The following is a 9803-nucleotide window of genomic DNA, read 5'->3' as shown; positions in this document are numbered from 1 at the left end:
GTTGCAGGTTCCGGTGGCAGAAGGACCTGCCGTCACGGTCATGTGACCGCGACGTCACCACAGGCCCTGCGCGCCTGCGCTACAAAGACCTGCCATGACATCACGATCATATGACCGCGACATCATCACAGGTCCTGCGCTAATACCAACCCTGGGACCGGAAGCTGATGTGGACTACAAGGGGCCTTCGGAAAGGTGAGTACATATTTATTTTTTATTTTTTCACCTTTGACAAACCTAGCTGGGCAATATACTACGTAGCTGGGCAATATACTACGTGACTGGCCAATATACTACGTGGCTCTGTGCTGTATACTACTTCGATGTGCAATATAGTACGTGGCTCTTTGCTGTATACTACGTCACTGGGCAATATACTACGTTACTGGCCAATATACTACGTGGCTCTGTGCTGTATACTACATCACTGGGCAATATACTACAACACTGGGCAATATACTACATGGCTGTGCAATATACTACGTAGCTCGGCAGTATACTACGTGGCTGCGCAATATACTACGTCACTAGGCAATATACTACGTAACTGGGCAATATACTACGTGGCTGGGCAATATACTACGTCACTGGGAAATATACTATGTGGCTGGGCAACATACTACGTCACTGGGCAATATACTATGTCACTGGGCAATATACTATGTTGCTGGGCAATATACTACGTGGCTGGGCAATATACTATGTCACTGGGCAATATACTACGTGGCTGGGCAATATACAATGTGGCTGGGCAATATACTACGTGGCTGGGCAATATACTACGTGGCTGGGCAATATACTACATGGCTGGGCAATATACTACGTCACTGGGCAATATACTACGTGGCTGGGCGATATAGTACGTGGCTGGGCAATATACTACGTGGCTGGGCAATATACCACGTGGGCTGTGCTATATACTACGTGGACATGCATATTCTCTAGAATACCCGATGTGTTAGAATCGGGCCACCATCTAGTCTATCTATATAATCATCTAAGGGGTACTTCCATCTGTTTGTCTGTCTGTCTGTCTGTCTGTAACGGAAATCCCGAGTCGCTGATTGGTCGCGAATTGGCCCCTCCCTACTCCCCATCCCGGACCAACTTTTTTACTATTGATGCTGGCTATGCAGCATCAATAGTAAAAAAGATATAATGGTAAAAGTAATCAAAGAAATAAAAAATCATGCTATTCTGACCTTCTGTCGCCTCCGCAGCTTTCCCTCTCCTCCCGATGCTCTTGGCAGCTTCCGTTCCAGAGATACATTGCGAAATTACACAGATGACTTAACGGTTTATGGCAAAGACCGCTAAGTCATCTGGTAATTTCACAATGCATCTCTGGGAACGGAAGCTGCCGAGAGCATCGGGAGGAGCGGGACAGCTTCGGTGGACGACGGAAGGTGAGTATATAACTATTTTTTATTTTAATTCTTTTTGTGGGCTGTTATTTACTACGTGGCTGCTATATACTACGTGGCTGCTATATACTACATGGCTGCTCTATCTACTGTATTGGCTGTGCTATATACTACGTGGCTGCTATATACTACGTGTCTGTGCTATCTACTGTTTGGGCTGTGTTATATACTACGTGGCTGTGCTATATACTACGTGGCTGTGCTATATACTACGTGGCTGTGCTACAGTGGCGTAGGAAAGGGGGTGCGGGGGGGGCGGTCCGCCCCGGGCGGCACAATGCTGGGGGCGGCCGGCGCTGCAGGAGAAGAAGATAAAAAAAAAAAAAAAAAAAAAAAAGACGCCCCTTTAAATCTTCGGGCGGCGCCGTCCGCCGCCACGACCAGGGCCAGCTCCCCCCACCCCCGGGTCCCGCCCCCGCCCCCGCCCCCCGCTCTATACTCACCTCTCCTGGTTCCTGCGGCGCCGGCAGCTGCAGCGTCCTCTGACTCTGCGACGTCTCAGAGCAGAGGGCGCGATGACGTCACTACTGTGCGCGCCGCTCTGCCTCTCTGTCCTGAGCGTCGCAGAGCCGGAGAGACGCTGACTGCACCGGACCTGCGCTGGGAACGGGAGAGGTGAGGATTTTACTTTTTTTTTTTTTTTCTTTATGTCTGACTGTCTGGGGCTGGGGCAATGCTGGAGACACTGGGGCAATACTGGAGACCATGGGGCAGATTGCTGGACACACTGGGGCAGTACTGGAGACCATGGGGCAGAATGCTGGACACACTGGGGCAATACAGGAGACCATGGGGCAGATTGCTGGACACACTGGGGCAATACAGGAGACTATGGGGCAGATTGCTGGACACACTGGGGCAATACAGGAGACCATGGGGCAGATTGCTGGACACACTGGGGCAGTACAGGAGACTATGGGGCAGATTGCTGGACACACTGGGGCAATACAGGAGACCATGGGGCAGATTGCTGGACACACTGGGGCAATACAGGAGACTATGGGGCAGATTGCTGGTCACACTGGGGCAATACTGGAGACCATGGGGCAGAATGCTGGACACACTGGGGCAATACTGGAGACCATGGGGCAGAATGCTGGACACACTGGGGCAATACTGGAGACCATGGGGCAGAATGCTGGACATACTGGGGCAATACTGGAGACCATGGGGCAGATTGCTGGACACACCGGGGCAATACTGGAGACCATGGGGCAGAATGCTGGACACACTGGGGCAATACAGGAGACCATGGGGCAGATTGCTGGACACACTGGGGCAATACTGGAGACCATGGGGCAGAATGCTGGACACACTGGGGCAGTACAGGAGACTATGGGGCAGAATGCTGGACACACTGAATACTGGAGACCATGGGGCAGATTTCAGGACACATTGAGGCAATGCTGGAGACCCTGGGGCAGACTTCTGGACATACTGGGGCAATACTGGAGACCATGGGGCAGATTGCTGGACACACCGGGGCAATACTGGAGACCATGGGGCAGAATGCTGGACATACTGGGGCAATACAGGAGACCATGGGGCAGATTGCTGGACACACTGGGGCAATACTGGAGACCCTGGGGCAGATTGCTGGACACACTGGGGCAATACTGGAGACCCTGGGGCAGATTTCTGGACACATTGAGGCAATGCTGGAGACCCTGGGGCAGACTTCTGGACACACTGGGGCAATGCTGGACACTGGGGCAGATTGCTGGACACACTGGGGGTAATATACTGGACACACTGGGGCAATGCTGGACACTGGGTGTAATATGCTGGACACACTGGGGCAGACTGCTGGACACACTGGGGAAAGGCTGGACACTGGGGCAGATTGCTGGACACACTGAGGGCAGATTGCTGGACACACTGGGGGTAATATGCTGGACATACTGGGGCAGATTGCTGGACACACTGGGGGTAATATGCTGGACACACTGGGGCAGATTGCTGGACAACATGGGGGTAATATGCTGGACACACTGGGGGCAGGACTTGAGGCATGGGCAGAATGTAGATACGGGGCATGATTGGAGACACGGGGCAGGATTGGATCATGGGGCAGGACGGATACGATGGAGGCTCACGCTGGCCGCCATCTTCCGTTGCAGGTTCCGGTGGCAGAAGGACCTGCCGTCACGGTCATGTGACCGCGACGTCATCACAGGCCCTGCGCGCCTGCGCTACAAAGACCTGCCATGACATCACGATCATATGACCGCGACATCATCACAGGTCCTGCGCTAATACCAACCCTGGGACCGGAAGCTGATGTGGACTACAAGGGGCCTTCGGAAAGGTGAGTACATATTTATTTTTTATTTTTTCACCTTTGACAAACCTAGCTGGGCAATATACTACGTAGCTGGGCAATATACTACGTGACTGGCCAATATACTACGTGGCTCTGTGCTGTATACTACTTCGATGTGCAATATAGTACGTGGCTCTTTGCTGTATACTACGTCACTGGGCAATATACTACGTTACTGGCCAATATACTACGTGGCTCTGTGCTGTATACTACATCACTGGGCAATATACTACAACACTGGGCAATATACTACATGGCTGTGCAATATACTACGTAGCTCGGCAGTATACTACGTGGCTGCGCAATATACTACGTCACTAGGCAATATACTACGTAACTGGGCAATATACTACGTGGCTGGGCAATATACTACGTCACTGGGAAATATACTATGTGGCTGGGCAACATACTACGTCACTGGGCAATATACTATGTCACTGGGCAATATACTATGTTGCTGGGCAATATACTACGTGGCTGGGCAATATACTATGTCACTGGGCAATATACTACGTGGCTGGGCAATATACAATGTGGCTGGGCAATATACTACGTGGCTGGGCAATATACTACGTGGCTGGGCAATATACTACATGGCTGGGCAATATACTACGTCACTGGGCAATATACTACGTGGCTGGGCGATATAGTACGTGGCTGGGCAATATACTACGTGGCTGGGCAATATACCACGTGGGCTGTGCTATATACTACGTGGACATGCATATTCTCTAGAATACCCGATGTGTTAGAATCGGGCCACCATCTAGTCTATCTATATAATCATCTAAGGGGTACTTCCATCTGTTTGTCTGTCTGTCTGTCTGTCTGTAACGGAAATCCCGAGTCGCTGATTGGTCGCGAATTGGCCCCTCCCTACTCCCCATCCCGGACCAACTTTTTTACTATTGATGCTGGCTATGCAGCATCAATAGTAAAAAAGATATAATGGTAAAAGTAATCAAAGAAATAAAAAATCATGCTATTCTGACCTTCTGTCGCCTCCGCAGCTTTCCCTCTCCTCCCGATGCTCTTGGCAGCTTCCGTTCCAGAGATACATTGCGAAATTACACAGATGACTTAACGGTTTATGGCAAAGACCGCTAAGTCATCTGGTAATTTCACAATGCATCTCTGGGAACGGAAGCTGCCGAGAGCATCGGGAGGAGCGGGACAGCTTCGGTGGACGACGGAAGGTGAGTATATAACTATTTTTTATTTTAATTCTTTTTGTGGGCTGTTATTTACTACGTGGCTGCTATATACTACGTGGCTGCTATATACTACATGGCTGCTCTATCTACTGTATTGGCTGTGCTATATACTACGTGGCTGCTATATACTACGTGTCTGTGCTATCTACTGTTTGGGCTGTGTTATATACTACGTGGCTGTGCTATATACTACGTGGCTGTGCTATATACTACGTGGCTGTGCTACAGTGGCGTAGGAAAGGGGGTGCGGGGGGGGCGGTCCGCCCCGGGCGGCACAATGCTGGGGGCGGCCGGCGCTGCAGGAGAAGAAGATAAAAAAAAAAAAAAAAAAAAAAAAGACGCCCCTTTAAATCTTCGGGCGGCGCCGTCCGCCGCCACGACCAGGGCCAGCTCCCCCCACCCCCGGGTCCCGCCCCCGCCCCCGCCCCCCGCTCTATACTCACCTCTCCTGGTTCCTGCGGCGCCGGCAGCTGCAGCGTCCTCTGACTCTGCGACGTCTCAGAGCAGAGGGCGCGATGACGTCACTACTGTGCGCGCCGCTCTGCCTCTCTGTCCTGAGCGTCGCAGAGCCGGAGAGACGCTGACTGCACCGGACCTGCGCTGGGAACGGGAGAGGTGAGGATTTTACTTTTTTTTTTTTTTTCTTTATGTCTGACTGTCTGGGGCTGGGGCAATGCTGGAGACACTGGGGCAATACTGGAGACCATGGGGCAGATTGCTGGACACACTGGGGCAGTACTGGAGACCATGGGGCAGAATGCTGGACACACTGGGGCAATACAGGAGACCATGGGGCAGATTGCTGGACACACTGGGGCAATACAGGAGACTATGGGGCAGATTGCTGGACACACTGGGGCAATACAGGAGACCATGGGGCAGATTGCTGGACACACTGGGGCAGTACAGGAGACTATGGGGCAGATTGCTGGACACACTGGGGCAATACAGGAGACCATGGGGCAGATTGCTGGACACACTGGGGCAATACAGGAGACTATGGGGCAGATTGCTGGTCACACTGGGGCAATACTGGAGACCATGGGGCAGAATGCTGGACACACTGGGGCAATACTGGAGACCATGGGGCAGAATGCTGGACACACTGGGGCAATACTGGAGACCATGGGGCAGAATGCTGGACATACTGGGGCAATACTGGAGACCATGGGGCAGATTGCTGGACACACCGGGGCAATACTGGAGACCATGGGGCAGAATGCTGGACACACTGGGGCAATACAGGAGACCATGGGGCAGATTGCTGGACACACTGGGGCAATACTGGAGACCATGGGGCAGAATGCTGGACACACTGGGGCAGTACAGGAGACTATGGGGCAGAATGCTGGACACACTGAATACTGGAGACCATGGGGCAGATTTCAGGACACATTGAGGCAATGCTGGAGACCCTGGGGCAGACTTCTGGACATACTGGGGCAATACTGGAGACCATGGGGCAGATTGCTGGACACACCGGGGCAATACTGGAGACCATGGGGCAGAATGCTGGACATACTGGGGCAATACAGGAGACCATGGGGCAGATTGCTGGACACACTGGGGCAATACTGGAGACCCTGGGGCAGATTGCTGGACACACTGGGGCAATACTGGAGACCCTGGGGCAGATTTCTGGACACATTGAGGCAATGCTGGAGACCCTGGGGCAGACTTCTGGACACACTGGGGCAATGCTGGACACTGGGGCAGATTGCTGGACACACTGGGGGTAATATACTGGACACACTGGGGCAATGCTGGACACTGGGTGTAATATGCTGGACACACTGGGGCAGACTGCTGGACACACTGGGGAAAGGCTGGACACTGGGGCAGATTGCTGGACACACTGAGGGCAGATTGCTGGACACACTGGGGGTAATATGCTGGACATACTGGGGCAGATTGCTGGACACACTGGGGGTAATATGCTGGACACACTGGGGCAGATTGCTGGACAACATGGGGGTAATATGCTGGACACACTGGGGCAGATTGCTGGACAACATGGGGGTAATATGCTGGACACACTGGGGGCAGGACTTGAGGCATGGGCAGAATGTAGATACGGGGCATGATTGGAGACACGGGGCAGGATTGGATCATGGGGCAGGACGGATACGATGGAGGCTGGTGGGGCAGGATGGGGAGATCATATGGGGTAGAATGGATACTCATGAGGGCAGGATACGACAACATATGGCTGGAGCCAGGAATGAGATAAACGGGGCCAGGGTGGGGAATATTATTACCATAGGGGATAATTAAGGGATATTATTACTGCAGTGATGTATTTATTTTATTTTTTGAGTATACTGTTTTAAATGGGGGGGCGGTCCTGTTACTGTGCAGAGTGACACTATATCACCTTTTTTTCTTCATGTGGTGTAATGTAGAAGTTGTGAAAAATTAAGTAATGTGTTCTGCAAGCGGAGCTCGAAGATAACTGTGTTATTTCCTGCAGAAACGAGTCCTGGCTGGAAGGAATGATGGCGGTCTGTGCTGGATGAAAGATGAAGGACTTCACCTAGAGACGTCACTGGTGAGTCAGTGTTACCTATACACTGACACTATACACTGTATACTATATAGAGGTCCTGTGTATAATGTCACCAGTGATCTCTGTATTACCTCTACACAGACACTGCATACTAAGTACAGATCTCCTGTGAATACTGGCACTTATGGTGATAGTATTGTGGTTTTTTTTTTATTACTGATCAGTATTGTAGTATTCAGTCACTATGTGGTGGTAATATGTGGTCTGGAAATGGTGCGGTGGTATTTGTCCCTTGTATGTAGTATTATTCGGTCACTATGTGGCCTGGTCATGGTGTGGTGGTATTAAGTCACAGGTGTGGCATGTGGGGGTGACACCATTAGGCCCAGTTTAAGTTCTACAAAACAGGAAAACCATTTTTGGTAACCTTTGTGTGTATTGAGCTGGGGGGGGGGGGGGCGCGCCAAACTCGGGATCAGCCCCGGGCGGCAAAAGCTCTAGCTACGCCTCTGCTGTGCTATATACTACATGGCTGCGCTATCTACTGTGTTGGCTGTGCAATATACTACGTGGCTGCGTTATATACTACGTGGACTGTGCTATATATTACATCGCTGTGCTATATACTACGTGGCTGTGCTATATACTACGTGGCTGTGTTATATACTACGTGGGCTGTGCTATATAATACGTGGCTGTGCTATATACTACGTGGCTGTGCTATATACTATGTGGCTGTGCTATATACTACGTGGGCTGTGCTATATACTACGTGGCTGTGTTATATACTATGTGGCTGTGTTATATACTACGTGGGCTGTGCTACAGTATATACTACGTGGCTGTGCTATATACTACGTGGCTGTGCTATCTACTGTGTTGGCTGTGCTATATACTACGTGGCTGTTATATACTACGTGGGCTGTGCTATATACTACATCGCTGTGCTATATACTACGTGGCTGTGCTATATACTACGTGGCTGTGCTATATACTACATGGGCTGTGCTATATACTACGTGGCTGTGTTATATACTACATCGCTGTGCTATATAATACGTGGCTGTGCTATATACTACATGGCTGTGCTATATACTATGTGGCTGTGCTATATACTACGTGGGCTGTGCTATATACTACGTGGCTGTGTTATATACTATGTGGCTGTGTTATATACTACGTGGGCTGTGCTACAGTATATACTACGTGGCTGTGCTATATACTACATCGCTGTGCTATATACTACGTGGCTGTGCTATATACTACATGGGCTGTGCTATATACTACGTGGCTGTGTTATATATTACATCGCTGTGCTATATACATCGCTGTGCTATATGCTACTTGGCTGTGCGATATACTACCTGGCTGTGCTGTTTACTACGCAGCTGGCCGCGACCAATCAGCGATATTGGCGCGGAATTTAACCCCCACTAACAGCGCAACGTACATACATACATACATATTCTAGAATACCCAATGCGTTAGAATCGAGCCACCATCTAATATATCTATAATTGTCTAAGGGTCTGTTTGTCTGTGCAGCATCAATAGTAAAAATATGTCATGTTAAAAATAATTTAAACAAACAAAAAACCTGCTATACTCAGCATCCGCCGCCTTTCCTGCTCCTCGCGTCGCTCCCGGGACCGCTCCTTTGCAAGCGGTAGCTTCCGGTCCCAGGGCTTGTGTGCGACAAGGACCTGCCGTGACGTCACGGTCATGTGACCGCGACGTCATCACAGTTCCTGCTCATACCAGCCCTGGGACCGGAAGCTGCTGCTTGCAAAGGAGCGGTCCCGGGAGCGACGCAAGGAGCGGGAATGGCGGCGGATGGTGAGTATAGCAGGACTTCAACGGGCCTTCGGAAGGTGAGTATATGTTTATTTTTTTTAAGTCTCTTTACTACGTGGCAATATACTACGTGCCTGGGCAATATACTATGTGGCTGGGCAATATACTACGTGGCTGGGCAATATACTACGTGGCTGGGCAATATACTACATGGCTGGGCAATATACTACGTCACTGGGCAATATACTACGTGGCTGGGCGATATAGTACGTGGCTGGGCAATATACTGCGTGGCTGGGCAATATACCACGTGGGCTGTGCTATATACTACGTGGACATGCATATTCTCTAGAATACCCGATGTGTTAGAATCGGGCCACCATCTAGTCTATCTATATAATCATCTAAGGGGTACTTCCATCTGTTTGTCTGTCTGTCTGTCTGTCTGTAACGGAAATCCCGAGTCGCTGATTGGTCGCGAATTGGCCCCTCCCTACTCCCCATCCCGGACCAACTTTTTTACTATTGATGCTGGCTATGCA

This window comes from Ranitomeya imitator, chromosome 1, assembly GCF_032444005.1.
Source record: "Ranitomeya imitator isolate aRanImi1 chromosome 1, aRanImi1.pri, whole genome shotgun sequence".
Classification (NCBI taxonomy): Eukaryota; Metazoa; Chordata; class Amphibia; order Anura; family Dendrobatidae; genus Ranitomeya; species Ranitomeya imitator.
The sequence above is the reverse complement of the archived record's forward strand: the minus strand, read 5'-3'. Positions refer to the sequence as shown.